Below are 12,058 nucleotides of genomic sequence, written 5' to 3' on the forward strand. Positions count from 1 at the left end.
CATCTGTCCTCCTCAAGCTCCATGGATCGTAGGCTCAGCCCAATAGATTATGTCTTCAGCACGTCATTTACACCCAGAAGCCCCAATTGTATTATACTCTCAAGTTTAACAGCAAGAAGTGTGTAATGACTTGAAAGAGACACGACTAGACTACTTTCTGCTTTCTGGGCTTTTCGAATGATCTTCCCCCCAGGTGTACACAAGCCATATGAGAGGAATGGGTTGACAGCTTTTCTAAGTGAATCACAAGGGCAATCACCCTGCATCAAAGTCTGATGTACTTATTGAATCTATGGCTCTATAGCATGTTCATAGGTGACAGTGTTTAATCCTGAGTCCGATATTTTGAGGCAATATTTTTGTCCAATATTAAGTGACACAGTGATTACATTTGATTGATTTAATTTCAGCTTACCAACAGTATAACAACATGTTAACCTCATTGTGTTGCATGGTTTTGCAGCTTGTATGGTTATAATGCCATTTGAAACACTATTGCCAGGACTGCCCCCAGAAAAGCTATGCGAAACCCAGAATTTCCTAACTGAATCCAGTCTACTGAAAATATGATCAGCCGGCTGTGATTTATCTATCACTGCAGTCAAAAGAACCAGTTTCATGGCAATAACATGTGGACAATATGAGTCATGTTTAGAATCACAGTCAGCCTAGAAAGGCAGCATGACCAATATTTTATTGACATTTTCACTTTGTTATAGAGAAACAACAGCATACAACAAATATAAAATGACAGGAGCCAATGAATACTAATGAACTCACTACCCATGAGACAAATTAAATAGAAAAGAAAAAGGATGACAAGCAAACAAAAAACCAACGGAAAACTGGAATGCATTAAAATAAAATCACTGGCTAATCACGTCACGCTGGCAGAGAGAATAGGAGAAATACATCAACCAAGATTCTAGAACACATTGAAAGAGTTTGGCTTTATGGCTGAAATGTAACACTCCGTTTTCAATGAGGTATCCTGAACCACTGTTATGATCAAGATATTCTCAAAATAATATTTTGCCACATGGTTGATAAGTCGTAAAGAATATTTATTGTATGGTGCTAAAAGTACCCAGTTGGAAGAACCATACATTTACTTAGGGTAAATCAGAGGCTTTCCATTCTCTAACCAGACATATTCTTCCAAGCATAAGGGCTGTATGTACCCAGTCTTTATGGGAAGCAGGGAGACAGTACAAAGCTAATAATACATTTGATGTTTTCATGAATGGGAAAAATTATTGCAGGACAGGACAATATAAAGGGAACCAGAGAGCCATCACTCTCCCTGCATCTCCAACACTCTGCACTAGAAAGGCTGCATCTGATAAAGTTACTCAAAGGCAGTTCAAACCATAAGTTAGTGAAGAGAAAATTGCTATGTTGTCAACATCCAAAAGCAGACTTCTATGTGTTTTGGAATGAAATTAGACAACTGTATAAAATGTGGATTTTTTTTTGTTGACTTAACTCTTTAGCATGTTAGCCTGTGAAATGCTGTTGCTGCCTGGTTGGCCGATCACTGCAGCCACAAGGGGCCTCTTGGTCTTGAGAAACTGGAATCTCCAGCGGAGGAGGCGAAGGACCGCCTGGTGAATCCTTTCTCCAGACAGTGTGTGTACAGAGCCAGGTTGAAGAAGGTATTGAGCGCTGGAGATGGTATAGGCTGCCTTATAAACTGGGTGGTTCGAGACCTGAATGTTGATTGGCTGAAAGCCGTATACCACGGGTATGAAAAAACATATATACATATTTTACTGCTCTAATTACGTTGGTAAACAGTTTATGATAGCAATAAGGCACCTCAGATATTTGTGATAAATGGCCAATATACCACGGATAAAGGCTGTATCCAGGCACTCCACGTTGCGTTGTGCGTAAGAACAACCCTTAGACGTGGTATACTGGCCATATACCACACCCCTCTGGCCGTATTGCTTAATTGACCCCCCTCAGCAGTATATAGGGCACCAGTGTTTTGGCTTCCATCCGAGTATACATCCGTATGGCACGGAGGATGTAGAAGAGGATGAAGCACATGACAAACACAACCAGGATCAGCACAGCCAGCCTGCGGGCATGCACCCAGCTCAAATCAAATCAAATTTGACTGGTCACATACACGTGTTTAGCAGATGTTATTGCGGGTGTAGCAAAATGCTTGTGTTTCTAGCTACACCGGTTCAGTAAGTAAAAATGATGGAATTAGACAGCCCGTCGGTCACCGGCATAGCTCAGGCATACTGACACCGGGTGGATTAGGTAGCCCAGGACTGTGAGTACCCAGGCATAGACCCACTAGGGGGAGTAGGTATCCCAGGACTGTGAGTAGCCAGGCATAGACCCACTAGGGGGAGTAGGTAGCCCAGGACTGTGAGTAGCCAGGCATAGACCCACTAGGGGGAGTAGGTAGCCCAGGACTGTGAGTAGCCACGCATAGACTCACTAGGGGGAGTAGGTAGCCCAGGACTGTGAATAGCCAGGCATAGACCCACTAGGGGAGTAGGTAGCCCAGGACTGTGAGTAGCCAGGCATAGACCCACTAGGGGGAGTAGGTAGCCCAGGACTGTGAGTAGCCACGCATAGACTCACTAGGGGAGTAGGTAGCCCAGGACTGTGAATAGCCAGGCATAGACCCACTAGGCGGAGTAGGTATCCCAGGACTGTGAGTAGCCAGGCATAGACCCACTAGGGGAGTAGGTATCCCAGGACTGTGAGTAGCCAGGCATAGACCCACTAGGGGGAGTAGGTATCCCAGGACTGTGAGTAGCCAGGCATAGACCCACTAGGGGGAGTAGGTATCCCAGGACTGTGAGTAGCCAGGCATAGACCCACTAGGGGGAGTAGGTAGCCCAGGACTGTGAGTAGCCACGCATAGACTCACTAGGGGGAGTAGGTAGCCCAGGACTGTGAATAGCCAGGCATAGACCCACTAGGGGGAGTAGGTAGCCCAGGACTGTGAGTAGCCAGGCAAAGACCCACTAGGGGGAGTAGGTATCCCAGGACTGTGAGTAGCCAGGCAAAGACCCACACCTCTTCTGGATCATTACTAGCAAAATCCAAACATGACCGTCATTGTAAATAAGAATTTGTTCTTAATACAGGTTAAATAAAAATAATACATACATAAATTACGTTCTCAGTCTTCTCCACAGTGGTCATGTAGACCATGGTTGTAATCTCCAATATAGATATGAACCATACAGCCGAGTAGTCTATGACAGCCCAGCTCTTCCTCTGTACCTGGGCTGCCCTCAGCGGGTGGACCATGACCACATAGTGGAACTCACTCAGGCAGGTGAGGAAGAGAATGCTGCCATACAGGTTGAAGTAGGAGCTTAAGCCTTCAAAAATGTTCCAAGTTGACAATTCCACAATGCTGTGCGGTTTACAGTAATGTACCGTTAAACCAACATTTATTTGAAATGTATGGAATCATTTACTGTTTACCCCTAAAATCACCCAGAGTGCATTGCCTTTTATGGCAATTTACCGTAAATAATTAATACAGTACTCTACTGTTTGTTTTATTGTATAATACTGTCAAAACAACAATAACGTTTTACACTGTACTAATGAAACCAAATAGTCCAACTTACTTTTACCTGTTTTGTCGCCGAGGATGCTGCCATACAGGTTAAAGCACATGTTGAAGTGAGAGCTAAAGCAGACAATGGGACACATGACGTCGCCCATGATCCAGTCGTCCTGGATGTAGTGGTGGACCAGGAAGGACGTACAGGAGGTCTGCCACGGCAAGGTTCACCATGCTGCTGCTCTTCCATGGCCGCAACCTGACCACGTAGATAATGATTGAGGTGATGTTTCCCACAAGCCCCAATACAAAAGATGATCCCATACTTGAACGGGAGATAGTACCTCCTACTGTACTCATCAACTGGGAAACAGTCAGTGACCTCACTGTTCACTTTTTTCTCTAGACATGGTTGTGTTGTAATATTCAACAAATTGACCTAAGACACAAGTAGAGAGACAATTTGTGTATAATGTTATCCCATTAAAAAATTACTAGTTGAATTCGTCCATGTGGTTTAAGAATGTGTTTATTCCCACCATAAACTGCAGAGTTTCTCCAGTTCCCGTCTGTCACTCCTGAATTTCCTGAATCTTCAGGCAGCAGTCAGTTTTAAGAGCATCCCAGAGCCCTCCCACACAGAATTAGTGCCACTGCCTACCAACAGAGGAAGTAGTACACCCATTGGAGTCAAACAGCAAATTGTAACAGGTTTAAAGTTCTCAAATGTGTACTCAAACTAATCAGGCATGTAGTTAGATTTTGGTATTTTATATCACTTCTAGAGGCCTTATCAAAGGTCAAAGGACATGAAAAATACTCAACCATTGAAGGTATAAGGCTGCCACTGTTCCCTGTACACATTACATTTTTTGGGGTCACTACTACCACATATCAGTTCAATTGGTACAGCACTCTCATTAATGTCTGGCACAAATGTAGCCTATTACAAGGCACTCTCCAAAATATTTAAATTAGCCAGAAACAACAATACCATGTAATTTAGTAAATCATAGGAATGTTGTACACACCTTGTTTGGTTCACTTCAGATCTTGATGTCTCTCAATCCTATAACTCAAGTATTGTTTGAAAAAGTTCCAAGTTGACAATCCCACAATGCTGTGCGGTTAACAGTAATGTACTGTTAAACAAAAGTTTCTTTGAAATGTATGGTATCATTTACTGTTTACGGCTAAAATCACCCAGAGTGCATTGCCTTTTAATGGCAATTTACCGTAAATAATTAATATGGTACTTTACTGTTCATTTTATTGTGTAATATTGTCAAAACAATAATAAAGTTTTACACTGTACTAATGAAACCAAATAGTCCAACTTACTTTTACATGTTTTATTGCCGATACACAAGTGCTAAACTGTAGTTGTTGTTTAAGCAATGCCTGCAGTATTGGGATTTGATAACAATTCAGACTTCTCCGAACCTACATACTTGAAAGATGTGTCATGTATCCCTCTGCTTGACCAAGGACACAAGTGGCAGACATACTCCATCTCCAGGTTATTGTTCAACTATTGACCACACACTAATGGTCACGTAGAATGTCCTTTCATTTCCTTATTAGAATACCACGGAAACAAGCCATCAATGGTCCGCTGAATCGTCCCTCGACACAAAAGGAATAGTGATGTGACATACCTCTGGGACATTTCAATAACATTTTTAGAATAGAAAGTAAACTTTCAAATAACTTGATAGAAAGCATTCCACGGTGATTATGAATGATTCTCCAGTGGTGGTCCAGTTTCTTGTGTAGTCCTAAAAAACAGACAGGAGGAGAGTGACATCTAGCGGCCATACGCTGAAATTGCATCTGTTTGCAATATAATTAATACAGTATGATTATAATTTGATATTTTCAATACACTAAGCCAAAATATGTTTTATTCATTTGTTTTTTTAAATACATTTTTAGTCAAGCTATTAAGTCCGTCCCAACCCATTTTTTTTTACAAATATTAGTACCTTACATTCTTGCAATAATAAAGTATAACGCAAAATTACATCTACATATGTGATGTATGGGACAAATTCTGAAGATATCGTTGACTACATTTTTGACAGTTTTTAACCATATTCACTATACTGTTCAAATATAACAAATATATTGTTGTCAACTTGTCAATAAGAAAGTGATCCTTTTTTACCACGAAATGGGGCATAATATCAGAAACTGATTCTGAAGAGAATAGCACTATAATTGTATTGTAGTTTATGAAATTAATATTAGGTTAAAATTTGACAGTATAATAAAATCATATAATATTTTTTCCTCTCATCTGATAAGTATCAAACAGTACAAGATAGACAGTGAAGATGAGGAAGTGTGTATAACAGACAATGACTAGTAGGTAGATGGATGAGGTGATATTCATGGCTGTGCAGACTGGCACCGACAAGTGTAGGAGGGACGTGGGCACTGACCAGCCATCACTTTCACATTGACCTTCTACCCACCTTCCCGTTGGCTCCGGATAAATGAGAAGTTCTGATACACAAACTGGAGAGGTACTGTCTCTCTCATTTCCTGTTTCTATTTCTATGTTCAGTACTTTTCCCCTTATCAATAGCATTCTATTTCTGTGTGCAGCACTTCTTCCCTCATCTATAGCATTATATTTCTGTGTGCAGCACTTCTTCCCTCATCTATAGCATTCTATTTCTGTGTGCAGTACTTCTTCCCTCATCTATAGCATTCTATTTCTGTGTGCAGTACTTCTTCCCTCGTCTATACGATTCTATTTCTGTGTGCAGTACTTCTTCCCTCATCTCTAGCATTCTGTGTATCTCACTCTCATTCTCTCACACAAATAAACACAAGGAGGCAAACGGGTTTGAATAGGCTTTATAGAACCTTACCCTTATCCAGTCATTTTGTCTCAGAGTTGTATTGCTTTAATTGCTCTGAACATATTGATTTAGCACATTGACTGTAAATATTTTCAGCAACTGAACTGAGAGAAATAATGATTAAGTCCAAATACATCCAGCACAACAGTGACTGCTGTTGGAATAGAGAGTGCCTCAGGGTTGCTGTAATACAACAGAGTGTAGGCTACTATCAAACTAGTATAAACAAATTACCTAAATAATAATAATACAAATAATAATATATTTGTGTTGGTATGCGTGGATGCCAGAGAAGGTTGGTAATCATCATTATTAGGGTAGGAAAAGTTTTAGAATAACCACTTTTTCAAAAATATTTTTTGGGGGGGTTCGGAACATTTAATGACAAAAATGTATTGATTGCACTATTTTACCATTTTTAATCTTATAAATTAGCTCATAGATTCCAATATAGTGCACAAAGGAGGATAAATCAGTTTGATGCCTCAACAAGGTCAACTGTTTTCACTCTCATATTGTCTCTTCTATATCTCAGTCTGTTTGACCAACCTGGTCAGTGACAGTGACATTTCTCCAGTCTAGAAGGGAGAAAGGTGGTGACCTTTCCACACACAGCGCTGATATCTCTGCTTCATTCTTTTTGAAGGGGATAGTCAATGTGACAAGATCAAAGATTAGACCTCTCCTGGTGGTCAATATTGAATCCCAAAGCTACATATGACATCTGAATTAAGATTCTAATTTAGCTGACTTAGTTTTAATTTAGCTATCATGCTCAGAGACTGATCCAGTTTAATTTAGCTATCGTGCTCAGAGACTGACCCCGCTTCAAGACTGCTTCGATCACGTGGATTGGGATATACAACATTGATGAATACGCTGATTCGGTGAGCGAGTTCATTAGAAAGTGCATTAACAATGTCGTACCCATAGCAACGATTAAAACATTCCCAAACCAGAAACCGTGGATTGATGGCAGCATTCCTGTGAAACTGAAAGCACGGAACCACTGCTTTTAACCAGGGCAAGGTGACCGGAAACATGACCGAATACAAACAGTGTAGCCATTCCCTCCGCAAGGCAATCAAACAAGCTAAGCGTCAGTATAGAGACAAAGTAGAGTCGCAATTCAACGGCTCAGACACAAGAGCTATGTGGCAGGGTCTACAGTCAATCAACGATTACAAAACGAAAACCTGCTCCGTCGCGGACCCGGATGTCTTGCTCCCAGACTAAATAACTGTTTTGCCCGCTTTGAGGACAACACAGTGCCACTGACACGGCCCGCAACCAAAACGTGAGTAAAACATTTAAACGTGTTAACCCTCGCAAGGCTGCAGGCCCAGGCAGCATCCCCAGCCGCTTCATCAGAGCATGCGCAGACCAGCTGGCTGGTGTGTTTACGGACATATTCAATCAAACCTTATCCCAGTCTGCTGTTCTCACATGCTTCAAGAGGGCCACCATTATTCCTGTTCCCAAGAAAGCTAAGGTAACTGAGCTAAACGACTACCGCCCCGTAGCACTTACTTCCGTCATCATGAAGTGCTTTGAGAGACTAGTCAAGAACCATATCACCTCCACCCTACCTGACACCCTAGACCCACTCCAATTTGCTTACCACCCAAATAGGTCCACAGACGGCGCAATCGCAACCACACTGCACACTGTCCTAACCCATCTGGACAAGAGGAATACTTACGTGAGAATGCTGTTCATCGACTACAGCTCAGCATTTAACACCATAGTACCCTCCAAACTCGACCCTGGGTGTCGACCCTGCCCTGTGCAACTGGGTACTGGACTTCCTGACAGGCCTCCCCTAGGTGGTGAGGGTAGGTGACAACATCTCCACCCCGCTGATCCTCAACACTGGGGCCCCACAATGGGGCGTTCTGAGCCCTCTCCTGTACTCCCTGTTCACCCACGACTGCGTAGCCATGCACGCCTCTAACTCAATCATTAAGTTTGCGGACGACACTACAGTGGTAGGCTTGATTACCAACAGCGACAAGACGGCCTACAGGGAGGAGTTGAGGGCCCTCGGAGTGTGGTGTCAGGAAAATAACCTCACACTCAACGTCAACAAAAGAAAGGAGATGATTGTGGACTTCAGGAAACAGCAGAGGGAGCACCCCCCTATCCACATCGATGGGACAGTAGTGGAGAGGGTAGTAAGTTTTAAGTTCCTCTGCGTACACATCACAGACAAACTGAATTGGTCCACCACACAGACAGCGTCGTGAAGAAGGCGCAGCAGCGCCGCTTCAACCTCAGGAGGCTGAAGAAATTCGGCTTGTCACCAAAAGCACTCACAAACTTTTACAGATGCACAATCGAGAGCATCCTGTCGGGCTGTATCACCGCCTGGTACGGCAACTGCTCCACCCACAACCGTAAGGCTCTCCAGAGGGTAGTGAGGTCTGCACAACGCATCACCGGGAGCAAACAACCTGCCCTCCAGGACACCTACACCACCCAATGTCACAGGAAGGCCATAAAGATCATCAAGGACAACAACCACCCGAGCCACTGCCTGTTCACCCCGCTATCATCCAGAAGGCGAGGTCAGTACAGGTGCATCAAAGCTGGGACCGAGAGACTGAAAAACAGCTTCTATCTCAAGGCCATCAGACTGTTAAACAGTCACCACTAACATTGAGTGGCTGCTGCCAACACACTGACTCAACTCCATCCACTTTAATTATGAGAATTGGTGGAAATTGATGTAAAATATTTCACTAGCCACTTTAATCAATGCTACTTAATATAATGTTTACATACCCTACATTACTCATCTCATATGTATATGTATATACTGTACTCTATATCATCTACTGCATCTTTATGTAATACATGTATCACTAGCCAATTTAAACTATGCCACTTTGTTTACATACCCTACATTACTCATCTCATATATACTGTACTCGATACCATCTACTGCATCTTGCCTATGCCGTTCTGTACCATCTCTCATCAATTTATCTTTATGTACATATTCTTTATCCCTTCACACTTGTGTGTATAAGGTAGTAGTTTTGGAATTGTTAGGTTAGATTACTCGTAGGTTACTACTGCATTGTCTGAACTAGAAGCACAAGCATTTTGCGAACACTCGCATTAACATCTGCTAACCATGTGTATGTGACAAATACATTTTATTTAATTTTATTTAGCTATCGTGCTCAGAGACTGATCCAGTTTAATTTAGCTATCGTGCTCAGAGACTGACCCAGTTAAATTTAGCTATCGTGCTCAGAGACTGACCCAGTTTAATTTAGCTATCGTGCTCAGAGACTGACCCAGTTAAATTTAGCTATCGTGCTCAGAGACTGACCCAGTTTAATTTAGCTATCGTGCTCAGAGACTGACCCAGTTTAATTTAGCTATCCTTCTCAGAGACTGACTCAGTTTGATTTAGGCATTATTGACTGGTAGAAGGATGGCATGAATGGAATTTCATCGTAGTAGACTTTAGATGACAATTTGTATCATTTGACAGTGTGTTCTGCTGCCGTTTCGCCCCCACCTCTGCTTGACAGTCACACGATTGGTGGGTTGTGGTGTGGCCAGGATAGCGAAGCTCAGTCAGCAGGCTTCCCCCACCACCAGTCTAACATTCCAGTCTGGTTATCTTTTTTTTCCTATGCCTAGAACAATACCGGCTCATCATTCCACACATACCACTTTCAATTTAGTGGAAGGAATGTGTTTGTCTCCATAAATACCTCCATAATCCCATATTTGGCACTCAACAAACGACAGGGAAAAGACATGTTATGTGACAGAATACGTGGCAGGCGGTCTGTCAAAGGAGATTAAATAAATAACAAGAACGTCCTGTGACTTCCTGACTTAGAAATGGACCATCTGTGTGTAAATGTGTAAATGTAACAAGCAAGAGTCACACTAAATCAAGTCACACTAAATCGTCACAAGATATACTGTTCTTGGAGAAAAATGTCACAGGATTATGCAGTGTTCTACCTTGTAGAGATTTCTATAAATGCAAAAGGTTTGCTAACCGTGTGCATCATTAGTGTGTGATGTCCCCAAGACCGATGTTATGGTTGATACATTAGGTACAACTGCTGGTGTATGTCCTGCAGGCATGCATGTGTATCAGAGTGGCCACACAGGGCCTAAACATGATGTCAGTGGTAAAGTTCCGGGCTGATAGATTTCATTGACCACTTCTCCTAGGTTAACAAGTTCACAATACATACTGAACACTTCCTATAGCCATTGTAGCAGATGATTTCATTAGTCAAATTTGCCTGATCGAAACTCTTTAACACATCCTCTCTGAACACGTTTAGGTTTAGGCCTAGTTATTTGTTTGCTTCTAAACTGTCCTGATTTCAACAAGGTATAGATGGAAGTTGTATCATTGCCAATCTTCTTACTATACTATAGACAACATCCCATCAATCAACAAGGTGCAGCCTTTATCTTGTCCACAGCATTCTGCCCTGGTCATTCTGCAAGGTGGCCTTGTGGTGACCTTGAGTGTAATGCAGGGTCAGGAGGATGCTTGCTGTTCATTCCCTCAGACTGTTGGTGAAAAAGAGCATCAGTAAGCATAGGATACGATTTCAACACAGATTCAGATTTAATCAGAGTGAATTGTTTTTTTCCCCATTAATTTCATAATGCCTCAATCTGTTTTGGGACAGCTTTAAAAACATCTCATAGGCCAATTGTTTTATGTTCAATATCTAGCGTTGAATTATATCACTAACAGAAGAATAACAAAAAATGAAGTGTTTTCTTCCCAGAAAAAAAGGAGATGGATACTGGCTTGATTTTTTTTTACAGAAATCCTTGAATTAAAAACCTGTAATAAACTAAAAACAAAAAATCCCTGTAATTTTCCTCTCGATTCCATTGCTGTTCCCTTGGTAACAAGCAAGCCCTTGCCCTCTGGAGCCTCCTGACATTCGCTTGGAATGTACCATTATGGCTGCTGTGGGGAGATAGTATATTCCCATTTCACTAATACTTTTGTTTGACCAAAAATAGGTTATTTGAAAGACAAACAATAACGTGAATTTTCTGTTAAAACTTCAAAAAGATTCATATTTCTAACGAATCTTCCGATTTTAGTATGCATATTGGCATACTCTGCCAGAATGTTACCCTTCAAATAAATCAAACTGGCAGTCGTAGAGCGAGCTGTCAAATGCTTGTTGCTTGTGTCAAATCTGTGCTACAAAGTAACGAAGAGAAATCAAGCACCTGGTTGTTTTCCTGTTAAAGTGTCTATAGCTAGGTAATACGACAATAATTAAGTGGACCATTGAACAGCACCTTGTCCTCTTTACTTCACGTGATGACGAGGTAAGCAGGTAGAAATGCTAGCTTCACCTTGTCAGACATGTTGTCTTGCTAGCTCGCTAGTTCGCTATGCACCCCCACCCCCCCCAGACGTGTTGTGTCATGTATTGCAGGTTAGTAAAAGTGAGTTCCTAATAATAAAGTATTATCCCTAAGAGACTAGCTAAATTCTAGTACAGAAGCTAGCATATTCTGCTTGTCATGTTAGCGCTGGCTAGCTATCAAAGTTCCAGCTACTGTACAGTAGCTAGCTAGCTGTGACGTGTGGTGGTAGCTCGTTCACTGACTTTGGTAGATA

The 12,058-nt window shown here is 41.9% G+C and overlaps 1 protein-coding gene and 1 pseudogene across 13 annotated transcripts in view; one reads left to right on the plus strand and one right to left on the minus strand.

Moving 5' to 3' along the window:
• Positions 1-3,077: 3,077 nt before the first annotated feature.
• On the minus strand, positions 3,078-4,235 carry LOC112253249 (annotated as a pseudogene).
• A 7,333-nt stretch (positions 4,236-11,568) lies between these two features.
• The window catches only part of LOC112252016 (muscleblind-like protein 2a), a 43,752-nt gene continuing 43,262 nt past the window's right edge, over positions 11,569-12,058 (plus strand). For 7 of the 13 annotated variants that reach the window (XM_024422883.2, XM_024422889.2, XM_024422888.2 and 4 more), the window contains exon 1: positions 11,570-11,763. The gene's annotated coding sequence lies outside the window, so the exon portion shown is untranslated. Of the gene's footprint in view, positions 11,764-11,802; positions 11,874-12,058 lie in introns of those variants that run through there. The other 6 variants (XM_024422890.2, XM_024422897.2, XM_024422898.2 and 3 more) reach the window with 3 other exon arrangements.

Source organism: Oncorhynchus tshawytscha, linkage group LG26, assembly GCF_018296145.1.
Source record: "Oncorhynchus tshawytscha isolate Ot180627B linkage group LG26, Otsh_v2.0, whole genome shotgun sequence".
Lineage (NCBI taxonomy): Eukaryota > Metazoa > Chordata > Actinopteri > Salmoniformes > Salmonidae > Oncorhynchus > Oncorhynchus tshawytscha.